General features: G+C 41.3%; 1 protein-coding gene across 4 annotated transcripts in view; it reads right to left on the reverse strand.

Moving 5' to 3' along the window:
• The window catches only part of PDS5B (PDS5 cohesin associated factor B), a 99,104-nt gene extending 91,395 nt beyond the window's left edge, over positions 1–7,709 (reverse strand). For all 4 annotated transcript variants that reach the window (XM_064409041.1, XM_064409039.1, XM_064409040.1 and 1 more), the window contains exon 1: positions 7,572–7,709. The gene's annotated coding sequence lies outside the window, so the exon portion shown is untranslated. The remainder of the gene's footprint in view (positions 1–7,571) is intronic.
• Positions 7,710–16,209: the final 8,500 nt, after the last annotated feature.

Below are 16,209 nucleotides of genomic sequence, written 5' to 3' on the forward strand. Positions count from 1 at the left end.
CAGCTGAAAGGTTTGGACACACTTCTACTAACTCCACTGGGTAGATCAACAAGCTCTATCAGACAAAGGTATTAGAAAGTTTAGGGGTTACAGGAAAGGCATTCAACCAAGAAGCAAAGTTAATAAGAGAGGGAAGAAAAAGGAAAAAAAAAGGAAAAAATAGCAACAAAACACACAAAAAATTACAAACAAGCAAAACCCTACTGCCATACACCACAGCTGACATACCCTATCAGCTTTGAGGTTCCTGAAATGCACAAGATACGTAAGTATCTGAAGGGAGGGCATCAAGAGGATGGAGCCAGGCTCTTTATTGTGGTGCCAAGCAATAGGACGAGAGGCAACGGGCAGAAACTGATGCACAAAGTTCCACCTGAAGACAAAGAACAACTCCTTTTCCATAGGGATGACTGAGCACTGAAACAGGCTACCTAGACAAATTGTACAGTCTCCTTCCCCAAGACACTCAAAAGCCATGAGGACACAGTCCCAAGTAACGTGCTCTCAGGGACACTGCTGGAGCCAGGGGGCTGGACTAAATGACCTCCAGTGGTCCCTTCCAACCTTTTCTGTTCTATGATCCTGTAAAGCCTAAGACGTGTTGAAGAAGGTGAGAGAGGAAGTACATTGTACAACGAAGGACTGGAAGCCCATGAGGACAAACTCGGCAGAGAAGTCACTAAAGAGAGACCAGAGTAGAAGATCAGCTGCAGCCGGCAGGAGGGGAATCCAGCCCCAGCAGATGTCAGTCCTCTCCAGAGCATGCAGTGTGCAAACACCACGTTACGCTGCCCTTCTACCAGTAACAAATACTTGCAAGAAAACCTCTCATATCTCACCCCACATAAAGCTGCTAAGAGAAATGCATTGCTACTAGTAGCATTCCATCAATTAGTCATAGATACAAAGCTGAAGGTTACAACCTAAAGACTGACAGAAGCACATCCATGCAGTGAATTTGTTTACTATGTTTGTTTAAAAAGGAATGAAAATAGAGAAATAGTTGTAAAATCACTTATAAAGAGATAAGAAACAGAATTAAAGTTTCTTATACAATATTAAAGAGAATATACACAAAGAAGCTGATATACCTGATCCTTCACTACTTTTTTTTCCACACCACAGGATTTTTTTTTCATTCAAAGAAAAGAAGCTATTCAACTTTTTCTCCTTATAATGTTATGTGTGTCCCTTATTGCATTCTATTTAAGCCACACTCTGAAGAGATTTAATTTCTTACTGGGCTTTTGTAAGGTTTCATGACTGTACTAGTTAGTGTGCCATAAAATTTGGCACACTAGTTAGTGTGCCATAAAAATTAACTTGTTTTTGCAACACTTTTGCTAATTTTTCATAAAAGTAAGTATTTGTTTCATTTCATAGATTACTAACCCAAGATATAGACTGAAGTTTAAGAACTAGCAACCAATTTTGCTTATACAGGAATTTAGGACACAATTTTTAAAGTATGCCAATTTATCCAGCGGTGCATCTAAAACTAAAGCATCTGTTGAGCCAAGCTGAAGTAGTCCGGGTCTAGAGCCTGTCTCCCAGGAAATCAATGTACTACTAATAAGCTCTTGTGGGAAGTTTGCTTTAAACAGACTTGCCTGGGATCACAAGAAACTGACAGAAGGAATGAATTCCAGTATCCCAAAGTGACATTCAATCATTCAAATTACTAGATATGCTTCTCCCTTCCCACAGTCCCCTGTCAATTCATTTTACACTTTTGAGCTTTTGGAAAATACGTGTGCCGACTTTGATATGCCGTTCTAATTCCTAAACACAGCGAGTTGAAAATACCCCAACACATTATAACTAAAGACTACCATAATATATACTTAGAAGGACAAAAATTAATTTAAACTGTTTACCATTTTTAAAAAGAATTTGCAATTTTAATACTGTTTTAAAGCTTTTTGTAACTTTGGGGAAAACTTTCGAAGTGTTTCACATTCTCAAAGTACAGATCAGCCAGTCATCAAAAAAAAATGCAGAATATTTATTCCCAAAAATTGTACATGCATCAAAATCTTTCTTCTTAGTTCTTGGAAGCATTTCTGTAACTGAAGGAATTATGAACTGCATGATCCAAGCTAGGCAAATGGAAGACAAAATGCACCTCCTATTTGTCGTCCCTTTGAAAAACTTCCTCACAACTCTTTTGAAGAGTTTATCATAGGCTTATTTATTCTTTCTTTCATTTTGAAAACCCAGGAAAGCAAAAGTTACAGCCTTATTCTGACCAGTTCATGGTCGGAGGAAGAAAAGCAAATGCAGACTTTATTCTGTACCATGAATTAAGTGAATTTGTCTCGCTTAGACTTTTGAAAAGCACCGGGTGGCACTTGGACTGTCCACATACCTAGTACCTCACAAAAGTTTTCACAAAGTGATGACACAAAAAGCTACAGTTACTTCCATACACGTTGTTTCTGTGCTCAGGAACTACACATAATGCTACATCCTGAGCTGCCAAGTAACAAAATCAACAAAATTAACAGAGAAAATATCCCACCTAATGTGATAGCATCTCTGTACATTCATTTTCCCCAAGAAAAGTCCTTGAAATTTTACATGGGCAGATGCAGAAAAATGAAAAAAAAATCCCTAAATGTAATTACAAGTTTCCATGAAGTGTCTTCTGCTCAATTCTCGTAACTGATAACAATTCAATTATTTTTTGTTAAAAACAAAAACCTAACATACGTGGTGACAAAGATTTCATAGAAATCTGATTACCTTCATTGGAATGTACATCTAAGCAACAAAGCAGTAATAACAGAAGTGAACAGTCAAACTCAAGGTGATCCAAAGATTAATTTTTTTCAGGACTTCCTCACAAGCAGTTTCCACTTACTGTGGGTAACTTAGGTTTTTGGTTGGTTGGTTTTTTTACTTTTCAGTAGTTCTTCATTGGTTCCCTTTCTCTCTAAGACTTTCAGGATGAAGGTTTTTGACACTGAAGCGAACTACAATGTGGATATACTGAGATGTCTCAGAGACAACTCAAGACTGCTTTGGCAGAAGTAGTGGACAACCACCTTCTCAAGAGTCACTTCCTCAGTTATCACATTTTAGCTGAATCAAACACTCTTTAAAAGAGCTACAGACTCCTGTCCCCAGCACAGAAAGGACATCAGGCAGCAAATCCAGAGAAGGGCCACAAAGCTGATTAGAGGTATGGACCACTTCTCTGAGGAAAGGTTGAGAGAATTGGGATTGTTCAGCCTGAAGAAGAGAAGACTTCATGCTGACCCAACTGTGACCTTGCAGTACACGAAGGGAGCCTACAAGAAAGATGGATGGACTTTTCACAAGAGCATGTAGTGACAGGACAAGAGGGATGGCCTCCAAACTGAGAGTAGGTTTAGATTAGATATTGGGGAAAAGTTCTTTACTCTGAAGGTAGTGAGACAGTGGAAAAGGCTGCCCACAGAATGTGTGGATGCCCATCCCTGGAAGAGTTTAAGGACAGGCTGGACGGGGCCCTGAGCAACTTGGTCTAATGGAAGGTTCCCTGTGCATGGCAGGGCAGTTGAAACTATATAATCTTCAAGGTCCCTTTCAAACCAGACCATTCTATGCCCTATGAATTTGTAGTTTAGGTGACTACAATGGAAGCAACTAAGACAAGAACATTTTTGACTGCTAACTTCATGTCTTTTTTGTCCATTAAAAAGCATGAAAGCAAAGCACCTAATTTCAGCAGCAGAAACATTCACCAGGATTCCTAATTAAGTCAGAGAAAAAGTACACACAGTTAGTATTGTCTGGAACCGATCTTTAAAGAACAGGGTCTGAATTAGAAAACCCCAGATGGGGTCCTGATCCCTGGTTACGGTACTCCCGTACAAATGGTGACAGACACAAGATGATTAGTACAAACATCCCCATCTGTTCCCAATGAGGTATGGCACTTTTTTATTATTTCTTGAAGCATATTAATACCTAAGTTGTTGTGAGCTGAAAAAATAGAACCAAAGATCAGGCAGTATTAAACAAGCAGAATGTTTTTACAGTGCTTGGGGTTGGATGCAAAAGAGTAAATTCCACAGACGGGGCCAAAGTAACAGAGGTCTTAATGCTCAGAACCTACTTCAGGGACTTCTTCACACTTTAGAAAAGGTTGAAAAGCAGTATACACCGAGACAGACAGTAACAACCTTTCAAAAGAATGGAGGTGTTAACATCTTGATTCTTAGAAATGAAAATATTACTTGGATTTCATTGAATTCTTTCAAGTTGGATTTGTTACAGCAAATATTCACATAAACAGCTTTTTTTTATTGTGGAATCCTTAATGTTCCAAAGAGGTTTTGAAACAAACCACTAACTTCCTAAAACAACAAAGTTAATTTTCATTCATACACTTCACTTTTCATAATTTTTTCTTATTTTTACTTTACAGAACTATATTAAGTTTTGTTCTTAGTAACAGAGCTAAGCAGATTAAAAAACACCTCAGCTTTTCTACAAGACTACATTCAACTGAATAGGCTACCAATGGAAAAGCAAGAGGTATGTCATTTATATACATGCATAGCCTTGACTTTTAGATGTTCAATCTCTGAGGGAAAGAAAATATTCTCTTTTTTAAAGCATATATTTTACAATTCTTTAAAAGCCTTGATTCCTTCCCGGATCTGTCAGTGCTGTTCAGACCATCCAGAGGGTCTACAGATCTGGAAAATTAACACACTTCACCACCAAGCACTATCACACTAACACACCTTTTAAAAGTTTCCTCCGTTTTCCCTTACCACCTAGTTTCAAAATTGACTGAAAGCATCCAATATTCTCTCAGTCTATCCAAAGATTATTTCAGGTTGCAATATTGACATTTTGTGCTAAGAGTAAAAACACCATTGCTTTAGGTATCTGTTAAAAGAAGAATGATACTGACAAGTGGTGAGATAACATTCCACATATCAGAACTACTTTTTGAATGAAGTTCCTTTTTTGAAGGAACTTCTCTGAAGGCAGTAGGAAAGGCATACCTTCCTCTTTCTTGGCATAATATTTGGGGCAAGCAATATAAAGGGATAGGGATATTACAGTGAAACTGACAGGGAAAAATAATGAGTATCACATTTTCCCTCCATCTCAAATTTTGCATGCTTTTACTGTTCAACTTCACATTTTTTTATTTGTTGCTCCCATTAAAATTCTCCTTTGTGCAACAAGTAGTCCTTATCACCTCTCCCAATGCAGGTTTAAAGAAATAAAAACCATTTTTTACAATAAAAAACACCAGAAATAAAAACACCAAACATCTTTAAATGAAAATCTTTTACTAAACCAGAAGACTCATACCCACACATACACCCTCTTACTCTTCTGTGAGACTATAAATTGTGTGACTGAAGGAAGAGAGGAAAAAGGCATAACCTGAAAGCCCCGTAGAGAGCAACATATCCCAAAAGAAAATGCATCTCTCCCAGTGTACAGGAGGTAACAGAACCTCCTGTTCTACAGATAAAAATTAATAATGCCTGAGGTTATGCCCATATTTCATTACTGTGCTTTTCCAAATGATAGCAATTACTGTTGGCTTTTATATGGTTAATTACAGCTTAATAATGACTTAGGTGACTTGCTCAAATTCAGTCCCTAAGTAAGCAAGTCAGATGAAGTCTAAATTCATTATTTACAAGAGAAAAAAGAAGTTGCATACAAGTGCTCAACATATTTTATTTAGTTGTTTCATCAAAAACTGAACTGTACACTAGCTAGTAAAGAGGGTGCAAGAAATGCATAGGCAAATACTCCAGTATAGTATCTATATAAAAATTCCCAAACAAAACACCACACCCCACCCAGACACATCATACCCCCCCCAACCCTACAATAAGTTCAACCTTGCTTCAGACATAGACACAAGATGTCACGGAAGTGCTAAAGTACTAAACTACTTTCTCCAGCAGTGCACCGTTTCAAAAGCTGTGATGAAACACAATACACACACTTCTGCTAAACCACCTTACCTGATGGCCTGTCACTGTCAGTCTTCTCTCAGGTGGTCTGAGCATGGCATACATTCAGCTCTTTCCCTCCTTTTTGAGGAGTTATTTTACACAGTATAGTATCTAGCATATCTACAGTACATAAAAAACGTACCCGGCAAAATTTCTCCCACCCAAAAACTGAACTACACCATCAGTATGAAAGGGTAAAACCTGAAAGAACCCATGTCATCTTACTCCCTTCGCAAAACGTGATTTGACACTCATTTTCAACTATAAAGCCACTCAAATTTTCAACGCTCCTTCTACTCCATCCACAGCGAAGAGAAATCAATTACAGCCAAAGCACCTACCCGGCAAGCACAAAACAAAGACCAACACGAGAACGCTTCAGCAGTTGTGCTAAATGGGAAAACACAACGCCTAACTAAATAATCACAGCTCTCAGAAAGCAACCGCGCAGCAAGCAAGCATAAAAGTCGGAAAAAGGCTTTCAAGACAAAATCCAGCTCTGTACGAGGCTGATCTGCTACAGTTTAATTTTCCAGAACTGTTCACCGTCATTAATTGTTGATTTGTTTTAAAGAACAGATAGTGATTTATTTGTAGCAGGATGAAGTTACAGACCTAAATTCCTGACCGGAGGCTCTGAACGTAAACAATACATAACCTATAAATTAACCATTCCCCATCTGGCAATTCAGATGTAAAATTCATAGTTTTCCATCTACCAGGCGGCGGCAACCGCCCCCCCACAGCTCCCCCCCCCCCCGCCGTCCTCCCTTCTCGAGCGCTTTCTAACAGAGCCTGATGCAAAGTGGGAGGGAAAAAGAAAGAGGAGGAAAGGAAGGGGGCAAAAAAAAAAAAAAATTTAAAAAAAAAAAAGCTAAGCCAGCGTGAAAGAACCGGGCTCGCACACAAGTAGGGACCCAGCACACCGCGGCAGCTCTTCCCGCTGAGGAGCGCTGCGAAGTGCGGCGCGGAGCGAGCGAGCCGGGCGGGGAGGGGACGGGGATGTCCCCGCGCTCAGCCCGGGCAGCAGAGCGCGGGGCGGCGGGAGCGCCGTGTGCCCGCGGAGCGGGGAGCGGGCCGGCTGCCCGGGGCAGGCAGGGAACGCCCGGGCAGGGAGGAAAGGGACACCCGGGAAGCCGAGATCGCTCACTCACTCATAGCCACGGGCGAGCAGCCTCCCCGCCCCCCCTCCCCGCCACTTCGCGCCGCGAGGAGCCACCAGCGCTGGGCGCGACACCGCCCGCCGGGCCACCGGGGCGAGGGGGTGACTCCCGGGCCCCCGCGCACCCCAGCCAAGGTCACCCCATCGCCCGGGGTGCCGGGCGGGAGGGGGGGAAATTTAGTATTTGACGGCGGCCACGGAAAAGGGGGGAGGGGAGAAGCCCCGCGGAGGGGCGAGGGGGATGGGAAGGGGGAGCTCCACCACGGGCCAGGGGGAGCTCTGCCCTCCCGCTCCCCCTCTGCTCCCCGTCCGCCTCCAGCGCTGGCCGCGGAGCTCGGTCCGGGCGGGCGTCCCTCACGCCCCCGGGAAGGGAAAATGGAGCGGGGACGGGGTGGGGGTACCCGCGGCCGAGGTGCCGCGCTCCTTACCCCGCTGCAGCCGCCTCGCCTCGCTGGTCGCAGGCGGGTCCGCTCCGCGCTGCCGCCGCTCCGGGCTCGGAGAGGCGCTGCCGCCGCCGCCGCCGCAGCCAATCGCCGCCAGCCCCCTCCCCTTCCGCAGCTCGCCCCGGTCCCCCTGCCGGCTTCAAAATGGCGCCAACTCGTCTCCGGCTGCTCCAATGGAACCGCCGAGCGGAGCGAGCGCGGCCAGCGCGGGGCAGCAGCGCCCCCTGCCGGCCCGCGCGGGCAGCACCCGCGGCACGGCCCGGCCCGGCCCGGCACGGCACGGCACAGCCGGGCTGAGCGTGGGCCCGGGCCGGCTCCGCTGACAGGCGCGCTGTGGGCCACTGAGGCAAGCGCTACGAATTACTAAAGCATTGTTGGGAAAAAAAAATAAGGAATAAAGTCGCTTAACTGCGGAGAAAGAGCAGGAAAAGTAGGGTAAGTCAATCATCTAGCCCTTTGCTCTTGCTTCAGCGAGTGCAAGAGTTTGAGGAGTGCCCTCACAGGAAAACGCAAACAGAAAAGCAATGTGGCTTCTTTTCGCCGCTACAGCTAAAAGGCTTCATTTATTGCAGAATCATAGAATAAGTTGAGGATCATCGAGTCCAACACCTGGCCCTGCACAGCACCATCCCCGAGAGTCACACCATGTGCCTGAGAGAACTGTCCAAACTCTTCAACTCTGGCAGGTTTGGTGCTGTGACCGCTTCCCTGGGGAGCCTGTTCCATGGCCTGACCACCCTCTGGAAGAAGAACTTTCTCCTGACACATCAGGACAGCATGTAAGTGTTTAGAAGGTTATGATTCAAAAAACACAAATGACACTTTGCAGGTCTGCTGAAAAATACCCACTGCTTTGTCCAGTGTGAGAAACACACTTCGACTGACTGTTAGCCAATACATTGTAACTAGTGGTTTCAATCTTTCAGAAGGTCCCTTCAAGCTTTCTGAACTTGCTAGTACATTGTACCGAGCATGCCTTATCTTCATTCAGTGCTAAACCACCTCATTGGCTAATGCAGACTTCGTTAGCTCAACCAGAACTATTACATACAAATCACTTTTCAGCCCCCAAAACTCCCCTTGTTTGTATTTGTTTCCCCAGTGACTTATATTTGGTCCACTCCTTCTGGCAAGAAAGAAAGAAAAAAAAAAAAAAAAAAGTTGAGACGTAGAAGAAAGTTTGTCTGACAATCTTGTATTGGGAAGGATCCTGGACTTGGAGTCAAGGTATAACTTTTTTATGAAGGTTGAACACTTTCCTCTCAATTCTCCCATTGCTGTCTATCTAGGCTCACCGAGTATAAAGCCTTAGGTTGGGGAACACATCCTTTCCCAGTTGGAGCACTTGCAGAGGTGTGCAGGGATACTTACAAAGCAGCAGAAAACTGAAACACTTTTTGAACTCTCTTAACACTGCTATTGAAATTGCAAAACCTGGCGTATGAGTGTGAAAGCAACCAGGGCGCTAAGATGCTCCGTTTTGCTCCGTTGTTCTGATGGAGCAGGTCACAGCAGCACCACTTCCAGCGCCTGATCCCCCTGCCAGGAGCGGCGGACGCTCCTCGGAGCGCTGAATAACGGGACCTCCCCCAGGCACGCTCCGCCCTTGTTTCCCGCCTGCACCGAGACCCTTCCCGACTTTGGGAATCGGCTTTTCGGAGGGGGCTCTTCACTCCTTTTCCCTCCCCGTCTGGGTTCCGCAGTGGCGCTCGCGGCCCTGCGGAGGGAGCCCGTCCGCCACCGCCGCTCGCTCACCCGCGCTCAGCGCCTTGGAAAGCGCCGGGAACCTGCGCTCTGCCTACGGGAGAGGGCAACACGCGCCCACTCCTTTTCCATGCCGTCCCACAGCCGCACAGCGCAAGCCGTGCCAGCCCTGGCTGTGTCCCGAGGGCAGGCTTAGCCTTCCGCACGAGAAATGTTGCATCTCTCATGGAACTGGTAACTCTAAGCAGCCTTGCTAAATTTGAGGGGATTTGCCACCTCCTTGAAGTGTAGTCAAGTTGTGTTACTTACAGAAACTGTATACTTGAAAAAGATTAAAAATATTTGTGCAAAATAAATATTTGTGCAAAATAAATATTTTGCTTGCATAGGACGTATAAGGAATGGCAGTGCCACAGAACTTCCAAGACCAGATCTTTTACACAGAATTATAGAATCATTTAAGGTTGAAGAACACCTTTAAGATCTCTGTGCCCAACTATTGACTCAGCACTACCGAGTCCGCCACTAAACCACATTTACATGTCTTCTAAATACATCTAGGGATGCTGACACCACCACTTCCCTGGCAGCCTGTTCCAGTGCTTGACCACCCTTTCAGTGAAGAAATTTTTCCTTATATTCTAAAACTCCACTGGAACAACTTGAAACCATTTCCACTTTTCCTGATATTTGTTACTTGGAAGAAGAGCGTGATCTCCTCTTTACTACAATCTCTTTTCAGGCAGTTATAGAGAGCAATAAGACCCCCACAGTCTCCTCTTGCCCAGACTAAGCAACCCCAGCTCCTTCAGTTGCTCCCCAAAAGACTTGTGCTCCAGATTGTGTGTGCTGAAGACGCTTTCCACATCTCAGTGTTTGAGTGACAATGATGAACAGTCAAAGAACACCCTTACACAGCAGTATTCTTCTCACAGCCTTCTGTCTGTAAAAACATTGTGTGAAAAGAGAAGACTGCAGTGACAAGTGCCTTTTAGTCCCTACTTTATCAGATTGACAACCTCTCCCCTTGAATCATTTTAGTTATCTTTCTCAATTCATTCTTTAAAATCGTTGTGTCCTTGCAGACCAGAACTGTGCATTGTACTCAAGATGGGAGTACATTGAGATTTCCCTCAGAGCAGCGAACTGTCTTCTGTCTTACTCTCAGTACTATTCCTGATGACACCTCACATCTCTGTTGTTTAGGTCTGGTTTTTTTTGTTGTTGGTTTTTGTATTTTTTTGGGGGGGCGGGGGTTTTGGTTGCTGTTGCAGTTTCAGTCAAAGATTTCAGAGAGCTGACATCAGCAACTTCAAGATTTCATGATCTTAGACTTCCAGGTTTGACAGGTAATTCTATGTTTTACCTTACACTGGTGTAGTTCTCAAAGCCTATCTTTTTACCCACCCCCTTTTGTGAGGCTTTCTGGAGTTCTTTACACCAGCACAGCATCTGTTTACCTGAAAGAGTTTAACATCTTGCAAGTATCATTCCGTGTGCATTCCCTTTTCTGGGTCATTAATGAAAATCAAAGATTGTTGCACAAAACAACATAAGTAAGCCCAAACATTTCTGGGAGAGAGATTTGCTGACTTTTCTCCACCTGAGAAAGTAACCAAAAGTACTCTCTGCTTCCATCCTTCAACCATATTTCCAACTCAGGATAGGACATTTACTTCAATTCCATGACAATTTTGTTTGACAACTTTCAGTAAGAAAACTGCACAAATGCTCTTTAAAAATACAAGCATGTTCCCTGGTTTGTCCTTGTCCATGCACTTCCTGACTCACAGACCTGCTGGAAATTTGTGATTGTGTCACTATCTCCCTTCACAGAAACTACACTGGCCCTTTCCCAACACATTGTCTCTATCCATTGGCCCTGTGATCATACTCTTCTATTGGCCTTTCAGTGTAAATTCAAACAACTGTCAAGGTAATATCAGCTTTGTGAAAATCGTACTTTTGTTTCCAGCATAATACTTCCCTCTGTTTCTCTTTTAATTGTGACTCTAAAACAATTGCGTCAAAAGTATTATACTAGCAAAACAATTCAGATTAAATATGTGTAATTTATATACTAAGCCCTTCACATTGGAAGGGACCTTTGACAAGTAGAAAGGAGGCTTTCTACCTGCACGTGTAGTGATTTGTCTCAGAGAAAGAAAAATTTATTAATTTTCAACTCTTCAACTCTTCAACTAAACAGCTGATAATATTACGAAGATGAGTTAACTTTACAACTAATTTTAGTATATCATATGTCTCTTAAGTAATTTGCAAGGAAGCCACATGGAAACAGTGACTTTAGATGACTGGAATTTTTAGACTCTTACTGTCTGTGTGTGTGCTGTTTCCAACACTGTCTCCTTGTGAACAAAAATCAAACAGCTGAATAATACAGTGATGCTCAGAATCTATTAGCTTCAATATATGTGCAATATAAATTTTGAAGTTTAAAAGTACTACTTTCATCTTACTGCTAACAAGTCTGACTCCACCCGAGATACCTATTTGTGCCTGTCTTGTGGCAGTTTTCTAACAGGAAGACAAGAGTCATTAAGTACTAAATGGAATTTCACAAAAACAAGCAAACCAAACCAAACAAAAACCAACAAGAACCCAGCTAGAGAGGATATGAGGATGTGATCTTACTCTTCAGGGCGAGGACTGCAGAAAGCCTTTAACTCCACCTACTCATCTGCTTCCTTCATTACATAGTTAATAGCTATGCTGGGACACCATTAAGATTAAATTACCTACTAAAGTCAGTCTATTAAAGCAAGAAGCATTGCCCCCTCACAAAACATGTCCTCACAAATCAGCTGTAGACGTATCTTTATCTCTGACTTCTTCCTAAAGAAGTCATTGCCTAGATGGAGACATGCACAGGAAGAGAACAATAAAGTGCTTCATGTTACAATAGCCAGAGAAGCAAAAACATAATTTAGATTTTTAAATGTCCTAAAACGGAATGCAGTCAGGAAGTGATGGTGCATATTTTGCTACCATCCTTTATGCCTTAACTCAGCAAATCAAACCATCTTGCCATCTGATAGGAATAGGTTAGAGAGCATTAATACACAAACCTTTCATCTTCTAAAACAAGTTTGTTATTGGGTTTTTTCATGGGTTTTTTTTTTTTTTTTACATTCTAGTGTGACTTAGCTGTTTTGCTGCTAAATGTTGTGGAATCTTTTTGCTGACCATATCTGCACAATGTATTCCTACAGTCTAGCACAAATAAAACCTATGGAAGACAGCATCTAAAAAAGCACAGTAGAAAGGGGAAAAACATTTATTCTTCCCTTGGTGCCTTGCAGATGGGCATGACAGTAGTGAATACAGTAGTGAATTAGTATTTTGGAAGCCTGTACCAGCAGTCTTTCTTTCCCAGGTGATTAGCTCAGATTGTCAGTGAATTAAATTAGTTTCTCCTCTGAGTTACCTAGAATTGATTTAAGTGCTATCCATCCTTAATTGAGATGTAGGATAAGAGGTGGGAGAGGATAGTACATAACTTGCATATTCTTAAGCAATGCCATTAGCATAACAAAAAGGGGGGAAATGTAAGTTTTATCTGTAAAGTGAGCATCTCAGTAGTTCAGCTTTAAGAAATCAAATAAAAGTAACTTCAGGTAAAAGCTGAGTGGCTAAAATGAACAAGTATTTGACCAAAGAGAGAGGATGTCAATATGGACATAACTAAGCATGTAGCACTAAACTTTTTTAGTGTTTGATAACTTCTTTCCTCTTGCTTAAACATTAGTATATGAAGCATTAAATACTTGTCCTCTGTAAAATGCTGGGTATTTTTTAGTTGCTATATCTGGTGCTTTCTTTCTTCTACTCACACTTGTTGCTTTTACCATTCCACTGTCTGCGCCTCTGTTTAAAGCTACTTACTTTAATGTCCCATTGAATTTCGGTCTGTCGCTAAGTCTCCTTCATTTTTATGTAAATGGGAGATGCTATTTACAGAGTCCCGAAGACTAAGAAGTGACTGGACCTTCACCTTGAGTGTCAGCTTCCTAGAAACTCCCCATGCTCTACTTTGAAAGACATGAATTGTTCGGAATCCTGCTTCCTTGGCTGGCTTTCACAACCCAAAATCTCAGCTTTGTTGTGGGCCAGCAGTTGTTATATTGTCTAGAGCTCTCTGTCTTAAAAGTTAAATCTCTTCCATTCTTTTAGTTCTGTTTTGCTGTAGCACTTGAGACCTAAATCACAGAACATTTGCCTGTCAATAAAAAAATCTATGTATTGTGCAGATTTCAGATAAAAATAATTAAATTTTGAAAGGTTTCAAGAACCTCCAAAATAAACTAACTAGGTGTTACTTTTATTCTTGCCCCACTATTTTTATCTCCAAAAGGATTCATCCAGTACCAGAAGGGAATCAAATAACAATATTTAAATTACAAAGTAGTTATATCATAGTCAAAAGAAATACGAATCTAGCCATGACTTAAACATCACTTGCTACAATCTGTTGAATATATAAAATAATATTCCTATCTCATATAATCAGCAGGCTACCTGGACTTATTTTTTTATTTGTAAAAATATATAATTTTATCAAAACTCTAATTCTTAAGTTAATTTTGAAGTTTGAAAATAAGAACCTCCACATTATCTGTGGAAATTAATAAGCAAAAAAGCTCTTACTGTATTTTTACCACTGAAACTTTGATGTGACATTTGCATACCAGAATTCCTCTTAGTCATATAAAAGCTTCAGAAAAACAATTTGGCAAACAACATTCCTGGTTTGTTGAGTAAACCAGCTCTCTTAAAGTTCACCAGAATTTCTCCTTAGAGATAGTTTGATTTAAAGTCAAAGAATTATGCAACAATTATTATGTATTTCTTAAATCATCTTGAAGCCTCACTTTTTCAAACAAGATTTAGTAAGGTGACAAGACAATCTATGACCCAAGATCCTTTAGAAAGAGGCACGATTAAATCTAAGTCTGTAACTAGTCCTCTTGAACTCACATAGATGCTATATTTAAGTGTTATTAGAAGAAGAAAGAGCATTTTGCTACGTCAAGTCTGATAACGAGGTCACGAGATTGAAATGATTGAGCTATGATTCCATATTAACCCTTAAAAGCCAATCTCAAGTAGTGTCCATTGGATAATTTTTTCCCTCTTTTAATAACAGATAGAGTCTCATCATTCTGTCTTAAATTTTCCTAATATTTTCTATTAAAAGGCATAACACAGGCATTTATTGTTTCACTAATAAATATTTAATTTTCTGTGTTAATATTTTTTATGCCAGCTACCTTCTTGATGCTGAGTTATTTTGGAAAATTTTATCTAAAATGTTTCTGGAAGTAAATTTAATGGAAACCTTTCCATATACAAAAGCATAGTATGATGTTTTTATTAAAAATACCCAGTTCTCAAATAAGCACAAAAGCCACCAGTTTAGAGGAGGCAGGACAGCAATTGGGCAACACCGTGGGCAGGAAAAAGTAGCAGAAACAATTTCTCCGGCAGTAGTTTCATTTTAGTGTGGTTTACCTGTAATTTGAAATTGCACCTGAAAGCTTTTTTTCCTACAGAACCTGAAATTGGGCCCATGCAGAAGAAACCAGGGTAACAACTTAGTTTGGAACAAGTATCTGTTTGCATTGCATTTAAATCATCAACTGTACCAGTGAACCATAAAGGAATCAGGATGAGCCTCCAAAGTGGTCAGTTGCCATCTTCCCTTTTTAATGCAAGAAATCAAATGTAAAAACTACTCTGAGAAAATGCTCCATTTGCAAGTTCAAACACTCAAGTTCCGTAACACCAAAACTATTTTTTTTTTTTTTTAAAAGAACATTACTCACTTCTCATATGCATAGAAATTGATGTGATCTGTAAGGTTCAAATCAACTTAAACATACAAGTTACTTGGAAAGCTGAATCATAATCTGATTACATAAAGTGGAAAATTTTCCTTTCACTCTTTTCTTAGATCAGTTAAAGCCTACAATTCGTCAGCTAATATGAAGGTGATATAATAAATGTCTAGGAACATAGGAACAGTTAATTTTTCATATCTTGTTATCAATGCAGTAACACTAAGATTTTTTACCTCTGTGAGACACTTCCACCACAATCATAGATGCATGTTACAGGAAGTGTGGTTTGGGTGACACATACACAAGTGGTGGTACATGGTAGCATTGAGTAACTATATAAACATATGTAAAAATGAAATTTTAAAATTCAGACTCCTCTGAAAATGAAGAAAAAATGTGATCTCTTTATGCTTATTTGTAAATATTTTCACTGTTACAGTGTTTGACCTCTTGGACACTGCTTTTTCCTACCCTATCAGCTTGTCCTAACAATGTTTCCAATTTTTATGATCTAGTGCAGGACAAGGAATATGGGGGAATTATTTGCAGCTTTGTCTCAAGCAACAGACTTCCCATGTCCTCGTGATTCCCACGCAGGAACTGCAGCAGCTGTAACAGGATCATCAGGGAAAGTCTATTTCATGATACTCAATGAGGTTGAAAAAATGACATTAGGGTACTGCCAGTTGTAACACGTGGCTTATTTAATTAGGTACAAGTAATGGGAGAACTCCCCAAATTAAATACATCTGAGACAATTGCCACATACACAACGTGAATGCTTGAGAGCTCTGATCTCCATATATTACCTTCAAAATGTCCATGTGCAGCACTCTTACTCTCTCTTAATGGTTAGCTTGGGTGTTGCATGGCTTAGCCTGTGTAGGGAAGCACATAATTACTACTACGGATGAAAAATAGTGGCAAACTGGGAGTTTCACTTCAACAGCTCACTTCTGATCTAGGTTAAAATGCTACCAAACACACATCCACTTTCCGAAAAAACAAGGCCATCATCTGGCACAGGAAAGGAGACTGTGCTTTGGCTGCAGGGTTAA

This window comes from Passer domesticus, chromosome 2 (genome assembly GCF_036417665.1).
Source record: "Passer domesticus isolate bPasDom1 chromosome 2, bPasDom1.hap1, whole genome shotgun sequence".
Taxonomy (NCBI): domain Eukaryota; kingdom Metazoa; phylum Chordata; class Aves; order Passeriformes; family Passeridae; genus Passer; species Passer domesticus.